The sequence below is a fragment of the Brachyhypopomus gauderio genome, chromosome 13 (genome assembly GCF_052324685.1).
Source record: "Brachyhypopomus gauderio isolate BG-103 chromosome 13, BGAUD_0.2, whole genome shotgun sequence".
Taxonomy (NCBI): Eukaryota; Metazoa; Chordata; class Actinopteri; order Gymnotiformes; family Hypopomidae; genus Brachyhypopomus; species Brachyhypopomus gauderio.
Window position 1 is genome coordinate 22,919,015 of NC_135223.1, and position 10,548 is coordinate 22,929,562.

Consider the following 10,548-nt stretch of genomic DNA (forward strand, 5'->3'; position numbering starts at 1 on the left):
CCAAGCCGAGGTGAACAAAGTGCTCAGCGCTTGAAGCCGTGGCCGTGGTCCGGCCAGCGCAGCGTGTAGGTGTGGTGAGTGTTTAAATGCTCATTGCAGTAATGCAAAGGGAACTGATGTCACCTCATATAAGCACCGCTATTTCATTACATGATAATGTTACATGATAATGTTTTCGTGTATCTCAGAGAGTGTAAATGCGACACAATAAAAGGTTGAGCGCTGTAAGCTGGTGTTTAACGCAGCTTTTATAAAGGTTGTATAAGGTTTACAAGTATTTAAAATAACACTGAGTATTTAAATGTTTATGCAGTATTTAGATATTCATCAGTAATGCGAGGGAAATTAATTATTTCATGATAGGGGCCTGCCAAGTTTATGCTACACAGTAATTTTCCAGCTGTCCAACAATATTAGACTAATGTTATGCTCCATCTGACCAGCTAACCAGCTGCTAAACGTTGTGATTGGGGCTATGCTGCCATCACTCCTCTTTGCTAGCGTCGCAGTTTCCTTGACTACCGGCCCCATGTCCTTGTGTTGCGCTCGGTTCCTGTTTTGTTTCTATGGTTGCCGGTGGTCTGCGCCCCCTTGACTGTTCCGTTCCTTGTCTAGTCCTTGTTATTGTCTGTTCTCCTGCCCTGTGATTCTGGTCCTTGGTTGCTGGCTGTTTGCTTGACTCTCTCAGACCTCAGCTTTGCGTGCCCAGTTTGCTACACACCTTCCACTCATGGTGTGGTTTGATCTGATGCTGCCTGCTTATGCTAGTTTGTCACGTTTCTTCCTTTTGTTTGATTCCACCTGTTTGTTCTGGTTTTGGTTTATTATGTTTTGTCTCTGTTTAGTTTGGTTGCCTTTGGCTCTTGTTTTTGGATTATGACTGACTGTGTGAGCAAGAACCCCCCAAAAAACTAATTAATCGCACATTTGCTGTGCTTAATTGCGATTAATCGCATTTTCCTTCTTAAGACTGATGCTTTTAGTAATATATATTTAAATGTAAAATAAAAGAATCATTATAAGATCAACACAATGTACTTATATTCATATTCAAGTAGGCCTATGTTTAATTGAATCTTTTTTCAACTTTTAACACAGATTACCTCTTGTGAACGATGTCCTAGTTGAATTTCAGACAAAGTCGACATCAACTGTGCAAAATATAAACAACAAGAAAAGATTTTAAAAGATAGATAATTTTGGTAGGGTGTTTTGCTTTGAGGTGATATGTCAAAGATTAATTACTTCTGCCATAATTAAGTTCTGCTTTGTAGACTGTGCAAATTTCAGGAAAACTTTCCACATAAAACTCCATCCTTGTCTTTATCCATCTTTAACCAGAATAGTCTGGTTTGACGGTAAACCTCATAGATCACAGGTCAGATTTCCAGCTGCGCCCAGCTGTGTTAATTGCGATATATTTTTTTAAATATTTCAAATTAATCGCTACAATTAACGTGTTATTTTTAGCCATCTTAGTTGCGTTTCCCTTGTGCTGTCTGTCTAATAAACATATCTTGGTTAGTAGCCATGCATTTCCACCAATGTGTCCACCCTTTCGACAAGTGTGTCCAGGTGGATCACAGCAATCCAACACCATGCCCAGATCTGGTTCATCACCTCTCATACACACTCTGTAACCCAGGAACTCTCTGACAGCAACTGGAGCTTTGGAAGGCACGCTGGCCTTGCAGACTGCTGCACTGAAGCAGTGTTGAAGCTTCTTGATGTGCCCTGCTCCAGTCATGCTGTCCTCCTTTGTCAGGGCTGGACACGCATCCCAGTTGACTGCATGCTGTCAAACGAGGGAGGAAGATTGTCTCATCTGTGCTGGTGTTGGCTGGTGATGGCAGCAGGTGTCTGCATAAAGCACTCCATGAGGGCCTGCTCTCTGTGTGTAGAGCAGAGCAGAACAAATATCTTGGATGTCCAGCCAGTTGCAGCCCTAAAGCATGTCCACTGACGTAAGGTTAGGGTTAGGGTCGCTGAAGATCTCAGGCACTCCAAAGCAGTGGAAGTGCTCCTCTACTAGCTGCTCTGGTGTCATGGTAACAAGCACATGCGGCAACACAGGGCATCAGCGTAACCAGGTAGGTGTCCAGAATGATGAATGATGACTGGTGTTCCTGTAGTGCCTCAGGACAAAGTAGATGTGGAAAAGGTAGAATCCAGCCACTACAGTCTGTAGCTCTCTGTGATTTTCTCATTTATTGAAGTAACAACAACTTATGTCTCTAAATCAGTAGCTTAACATTATAACACCAAATATAACATTAACATCAATATTTTACAGTTCTACAAAGTGGACATGGGAAACAAGCAAACAATTTTTATTGCTGTTGGTGGTTTCATCCACCTTCACTGGAATCAAAGAGACTTTTGCGGTCCTTGTAATAAATTTGTCCATTTCGTAATCCTTAAATCTTATAAACACGTTGCCTTCTTGCGCTGTTTATATTGTTCTGCCGCAATTAACATGCCGACATCAATTATTATTTTTCTACATTTTTCTGGTGTCCTATCTAATGTTCTTTTAACATGTTTAAGGGCTATTAAGTAATCCATTGTGAGTGGGCGCTTTTTATTGAATAAGCTTTATTGGCAAACCAGAAAGGCATTAATAAAGAATCCTTCTGAAATCCTCACGCCCCACGTGCAATACCTACGAGCCCAACTAGTGCAGCGGGCTCCATACTGTAAGAAAAACTGCACTAGGTCATCATGGTGTTTCAGCAGCAGATCCACAAACACCTGTAGTGCAAATTACCCCAAGCGACAAATGCGTCAGGCTAACAGCTGCAATCCAGCCGCGATGCCAATCAGCCTCTCACAGTCCTGTCACGTACAGATCCCAGGAGGCCACACTGTTGGAGCACTGCAGACTGTGGGTCACCAGCTGGGCTGCTACAGAGCCCTCGCCATGCTGTTTCCTTCACTGAGTCCTATCAGTCCTGGCTACATATGCACGTTCAGGAAGGGGCAGGCGTAACATTCACAAGGGGCAGGTGTAACCAGTGGCGGAGCTAGGGGTGGCCAAAGGGTGACCAGGACTTTATCAGAGGGGTCCATATACAAATGATGAACGAAAGGAAACACATATTTTTTTCTTAAAATTATAATTTCCAGTGGGGTGGAACTAGGGGTGGCAAGGACTCTGTTGGGGGTGGCAATTGCCACCCCTGCCCCCCCTTTGGCTCCGCCACTGGGTGTAACACTCATATGGGGCAGGTGTAACACTCCTCTGGGTTCAATCTTCACTACACGCTTTTGAATGCATTGCTTGATTGCCTCAAGCCCAACGACAAAATTCTGCTTCCATGGGTGTGGAAGCAAACTCAGATGGCCATCTTCATTCAAAATGAATTCACTGTTTATTTGAAGTGCAGTAACCAAGATGGAAAAGATTAATCTAGCAAGGAAATTGGGAAAAGAATAACGACACACAACACAGCATGAAAACAATACACAAAATTATAATTAAACTAAAATGCCATGACTGAACTATAAACCAACATACAGCAAACCGACATTTCCACCAACAAATGTGAACATTAAATTTAAGTGAAAATACAAGGGAGGAACACAGTACCCTGGGAGTCCTCGTCATGATCCTCTCTGCTCTTCTAATATTACATAATGGGCATTTCAAGCAACACATTACAAACTCTGTTCTATATGATTGTAAAATCAAGTAAGATAATGAAAAACAATTAAAGTAGTTAAGAATTTGGTTCATAAAGCCCTGTAGGTGTGAATTGATATTTGAAGTTTTCTTTCTCTCTTTAAGCGTTAAATGACTTGTTATGACCTAGCTCTACCACCTCATTTCAATAAAAAGTTTTGTCACTGTTGGCATAAATAAGTTTATAGTGCCTTTATCAAGCTCAAGGTCCCTGTACAAACATTTACAGAAAACCATCACAATAAATCAATAACAAGAGAGTATCACAAAAAGATTAATTAGATATAGGAGGAAAATAGTGAAAGCAGAAAGCATATGTCTTAAGGTGAACTGCAAATTGTCAGAGTGTAGACCAATGACAGAGTGGATGTGGTAGTGTGATCCAGAGTTTGAGGGCCATGACATGAAAAGATCTACCTGCTGTGGTCTAAATTTGGGAAGAAAGAGAAAAGTATCATCAGAGGACTCCAGTGTGTGCACGCAGGGCAGGAGAGCTGCACATGTCTGCTAGATGCAGTAGTGCACGATCATGCAATGGTTCATATGCAGTGAGTAATTATAGTTACTCACTACTTGATCAAAAAAGTAACTGAGTACTGAATTACTCTATAATAAAAGTAACTCGTTACCAGGGAAAGTAACTTTGCATTACAGTAAAAAAAAAAAGTTATTATGCTAATGAATAAGGATTTTTTGAAAAAGCAGTTTTCACATTCAGTGTTTAACTTTTGATATTTATTGCACATCAACAGACCAGTCCAGGATAAAATCCTTTAAAATCCCAAATCTTTGTAAAAAAAAAAAAAAAAAAAAGCAAAAGTAAACAGTTACACTATATAAAGTGCATTTACATCTCTCAACCTGAGACAACTGGTTTGTTCACAACAGAAGTAAACTTAACAATAAAACCTCTATTCTTAATTAAATAAATCAAATACCCTTCAGTACCATTCAGGAACTTCAAGTATTTTCTTAAATAATGTTTATATCGCCACCTTGAAAATGCTAATTTTTCTTCGGCTTGCACCTGACTCGCCATTTCTGCCTCTTCTCCGTTTGTGTCGTGTGTCACTTCTCCACTGGTGCGACACACGTGTAACAACACTGGCTCTGATTGGCTACCATAACGCTGCCTTAGCCAATCGCTTACTGACTTGTTAAGTTAAACAGGTGTTACAACGAGAACTGTGACCTATCGAGATCTGTTACTCCTCACTAGCCTGGGCAGCGGTCCGCTCGGATTACTGTTAGTATATCAATATATAGTAACGCACCGCATTTAATGACCAGTAACGTCAACGGCGTTGTAACGACAGTAAAAGTAATTAATTATATTATCCCGTTACTGACAAAATGACGCCGTTACGGCGTCGTTCGCAACACTGTTGATATGTAAGCAGAACTTAAAACTTAATGCATGAGACAGGAAGCCAGTGTAACAGGATTAGGGTAAGGTGGATGTGTGAGACGCTTTTTGCAGCTGCATTTTGGATGCACTGAAGTAAACAGATTTTTTTAATGATACTAGTGAAAAGGGAATCTATTTGTTATGAAAAGGAAGTGTGAACCATGATCTCCACATCTTGAATGCTGAGCATGAGTTGAAAATGGGCTGAGGATGGGTCATTTTTAACCATTTACTTAATATGAAGTTTAATAGAAAGAAGAGTTGAAGAGAACACCAAGGAAGCAAACTACCGATAATGGTTTTAATAATGCCTTACTGTGTAAAATCTGAAAAGTTTGAAATACTGGATTTACAAGCAATTGGAAAAACATTAGTTTTGTTCAAATCTACCTCGTTTTGCTTTTCTAGCCTTACTTTTGTAGCTTACCTTTGAGAGTTAAGACATTTATGTTCATGCACTGTTTGAGGTCTTGAATGCGGGACTAAAGAATAGGGGGTGGGTTTGAAGTGGCAGCTGATATATTTTGTGCTGATATAAATCTGTATATCATCCACATAACAATGGAAGTGGAAGCCATAACTGCAAATGATCTGACCAACAGGTAGCAAGATAGTGAAAAGGAGAGGGGCCAAGTACTGACCCCTGGGATACGCCATGTGTTATTGTGTCAATGGCAGATTTATATTTATATTTACCATCAAACTGAGATCTAAAGATTAACCGAGACAAGACAATGTCATTTTAATGCTAATTTGCTGAGAGGTGAATGATGTGGAGTAACATTAACCAATGTTAATTGCTGACTTTGAAGGGGTCGGTAAAGAGATGAAGATGATTGGGAAAACAAAGCTATGCATTTTCTGAAAAACAGACTGGGACCGTTCATAAAGGTTATGAGTATTTAAGAAGGACTGCAGATGGGAGAGTTTGACCTTTTCTAACTGCTTGGCTAGAAAGGAAAGCTTAGAGATTGGTTGATAATTATCAAGAATCATAGCATCTAGTCCAGATTTTTTGACGGATAAGGTTCATGGCTGATGTTTTAAAAGCTGTGGTAGCTGATTCAGAGACAACAGATGCATTGATGACATAAAAAAGCAGAAATAATTGGGGAGCATTTGTTAAGAAGTGAGCTGTGGGTGGGATCAAACCAACAGGTAAAGAAGTTGGATTTAGCTATTAGCAAATGAGAGAGCTCAACCTCAGTGACTTGTAGATGCTGGTCTTCAAGATAAAAATGGATTTAATACAGCTGTAGTAGGCTAGTAGGCACCTGTGCCCTGCCCTTCAGTGACGGACCAGTAGACGCCTAATGTAGACAGGCCTGTTGGTCTGTAGGCTTACCCAGTGGCAGCTAAAGAGGGGTGCCTCACTTGATGTAGAGGTGCAACATCTCTACTGCCCTGTCTTTTTAGAAGTGCTGTCTCTGCACCCGATCAAAGAGAGGCCCCGTCGAGAGGCGGCCAAGAGGGCATCATCTCCATGCCTAACTGACTTTGAGGGCCCTGTCATGCAGTCGGTGACAAGAGGCCCCTTGGAGGAAGAGGGTGGACACCATGCTCCAAGGATATGTGGTGTCCCATGTGTTGTTGTAGGTGTACAGTTGTAGGTGTGCTGGTGGAGGTGTACTGTTGTAGGTGTGCCGGTGTGGGTGTACAGTTTGAGCCTAGCACTGTATGCCTTACTCAGTTCCTGAGCACATCCTGAGTACGCTGTGCGCAATTGGCTGCCGCTTCTCGCCGGTGTGTGAATGGTAGTGTAAGAGTTGTCTCTGTGTTAAAATTGTAAAGCGACTTTGAGTATCTAGAAAGTGGCTATGTAAGTTGAACATTCATTCATTCATTCATTCACATGACAGCTGTGGGCTGGTTATTTTTGGATGGCTCACCCTCAACCTGGCAGTAATACTGACACACATAAAGACTGTAGCAACACTAATGCACCTGATAATCTTATATGGGTCTAATATCCAAATAATATCCGGTCAGCAATAGTCTGGTGGTCATAAAATAACCAGAGATGGATGGAGAGGAGGATGGCTGACACACGTGTTACAGCATGTGATAGTACACATATAACATGCATCTGTAAGAGAGTGTGTGTAACGTTTGTGATGGGCAGGCATGACGCAAGCGTAGGACAAACACTACTTATAATATACAGAACCGGGGCAGAGAACCAGAACAAAGAGACGCAAAACAGAAAGAAAGAAACAATCACCAACCAGACAATACTCATAAGAGGAAACACTTACACAAGAACCAATAATACAATAGATATATAACGGAAAACGATCACAGCGTACACACACGTAACAAGGGAGCTACTGAACTAAGGGCACAAGCAGGCTACAATGTAAAACATACTAAACAACTTCAAATAACAGCGGAGAAACTATGAGGAGAAACCAAACACAACCAAGACAGGAACTAGGGCATTAACTACACAAGTAACAGAGGAACACGGAGCTCTAACACAGAAATAAAGGAGCTAAAAGACACAGAAGACATACTACTAAGGAACGAAGAAACCAGAGACTGCAAAACACACGGAACATGTAAGTAGCAGCGGGGGAAGAGCAAGAAGGCGAGCAAGGAGACCGGGAGAACGTACAAACAATGACCGACAAAGAGGAATAAGGCAGGGGAAACTAAAAACACAGAAAACAGGGAGGAGAAACGAGACACAGGTGAAAAACCTAAGGACATGGGTGTGACAGACAGAGGGAACTATGGCAACGGGGAAACAAGGCGGGACAAGGGAGGAGGGCGGAGTTGCGCGTGACAGTGTGCCTAAAACACGTGAGAGTACAAGGTAGATTACACTCTAAAGCAGGGGTAATCAATTAAATCTTTCCGCGGTCCATTTTTGCCAGATAGCTCCGGGTCCGGGTCCGCGGTGGCGAACGAAAGTTGTTGAGCGGGGGGAGGGGGGGAGGGGGGCTGTGCCGAACGAAAGTTGTTGAGCGGGGGGGGCCAACGTAACACTCAAATGGGTGGTGAACGTAACACTCGTCTGAAAATAAATTCTCCGGTTTAAAATATAGTCTCCCGTTAAAATTTTTTTGGCATTTGGGTCCGTATCCAGTTAATCAGGAATGTGATTGGGTCCGGACAGGACAGCGTTCGGTTCCGGATCCGGACCGCGGTCCGCCATTTGGTGATACCTGCTCTAAAGGCTGATGACTAGCAATAATACCTGATGTGTAAAGACTGACAATGTTACTAAGGAACTTCCTATTTAAATAATATATGAAACATTATTCAAAATATAAGTTTAACACTTTTTGTCTAACAGATTTTTGAGAGTGCTGTAAATTGAGTTTGCCAGTCATGCGTGTCTTGCAGTGTTCTTGGGATACAACTTGTGGTTTGTACGGCTTGGTAACCAGTGATAAAGACCGACAGCTGGGACCACGCACCTGTCCGGCGGTCTCCTTCATCCTGTTTCTCATAAAAAGGAAAAGGCGAGAAAAGAAAAGGCCTTTCTACATCAGTGAGAATGTAAATGTCTCCAGAGGCAGCAGAGAGAAAAGGTCAGACAGAAATCATCGTCTCCTTGGCCTGAAAATGGGGGCCTGGTTGTTCCCCACCGCTCCCCATCACACTGAGCATTGTCAGAGGTGGCGTTCTCCTCTTATAGCTCTTCTTTCATTTCCTCTTCATGACGCTGTAAGTCAGCTCTGATTCCAAACTGTGATGGACACTTCACAGGCAATAATGACTGCTCGGTTTTCTATGGTTAATACATGAGAGGAAATGAATGTGGGGTGCACAATGTGTGTGTGTGTGTGTGTGTGTGTGTGTGTGTGTGTGTGTGTGTGTGTGTGTTGTGACTGATGCTGCATACACTATGCAGACATAGCTGTAATTTTAATGTGATCTTTCTATCATTTTAACAGAATGAGTTTTTTAATCCAAAATGTAGCACAAATTATTATAACTCTCCATAAGCATAAGTGGAAACCAGTTGCCAGTTATTTTGAGTTGCAAGAAAAAGTCTCTGGAATAATGACTCCCAAAACATGATTTTATCTACTTGTCATAATAATTTGTTTAACATAAAGTGATACATTTTACTCTACTGAAGATAAGGCTGAAACATTCAGCATTTTATTGAAAAATATGAAAAAGGAATAATAAGAATCAAATTTTCCAATTATTTCAGATGTGGGTTTGACCTTGTCTTCCAAAAAAAGCCCAATTTTTAACCACAATAGAGCTATGTTTTAGTGTACGTGATAAAATACAATATTGCCTTATCAAAAGATTTTTCAAAAAAAGGTTGAAGCAAATAAGACGAGAAATGCAAAAGGATTCAAAAAGACAAAAAGAGATGGATGTATAGTCTATAAGACAGGTTTATAAAGCCATGGGTGTATAGTCTATAAGACGAGTTTATAAAGACATGGGTGTATAGTCTATAAGATGGTTTTATAAAGACATGGGTGTATAGTCTATAAGACGGGTTTATATAGACATGGGTGTATAGTCTAAGACAGGTTTATGTAGACATGGGTGAATAGTCTATAAGACGGGTTTATATAGACATGGGTGTATAGTCTATAAGACGGGTTTATGTAGACATGGGTGTATAGTCTATAAGACGGGTTTATATAGACATGGGTGTATAGTCTATAAGACGGGTTTATAGTCATGCAGATCTTTGGTCGTCTCAGGTCTGCAGGCCCTGCTGTCATTGAGAGTGTAGTCGAAGGAACATGTTCTACAGGGTCTTCTACAGCAGAAAAGGAAGGAAAGAAATAAAGACTCACACTCAATCAATCAATCAATCAAAGTTTATTTGTATAGCGCTTTTCACAACACATGTTGTCACAAAGCGCTTTACAGGATTTAAAAGGTTAACAATACTATGGGTCCAGAACCCTAATGAGCAAGCCAAGGGCGACAATGGCGAGCAAAAACTCCCTATGATCTCATGATTGAGATGTTGTGGTAAGTGTGGTTTGACATGGGATACTTTGACAGAAAAATATACTATATTTTGGCTCTTAACTTGTTTTCATTGTACATGATTGCAGTTATCAGAAGCTTAATCTGCACACCAACCAAGATCACCTGTGACGGTGGGTGCGGCGTGAAGGACGAGACACAAATCCTTTGTGGCAGCAAACGTCACTTTACTTATTTGCGCAATAGCGCACGATAAACATACACAAACACACAACAACGTGTGGGCATTAGACAACGACGAGCACAGGACACTGCGCGAGCGCACATTAAATAGACAAACCACATTAGCCCCATGTGATTACGAGACGATTCACAGGTGATACACATTATCACACGACATAGCCTTCACCACGGAGTTCCACAGACGCAGACAAAGCACGTGGACCACGTATACACACGCCCAAAGGGGAGGGGCCGGGGTCCTCAACGTGACATCACCTTGTATCTGGTCCACTCTGAACACAGTTTCTGAATCTCTGACGCC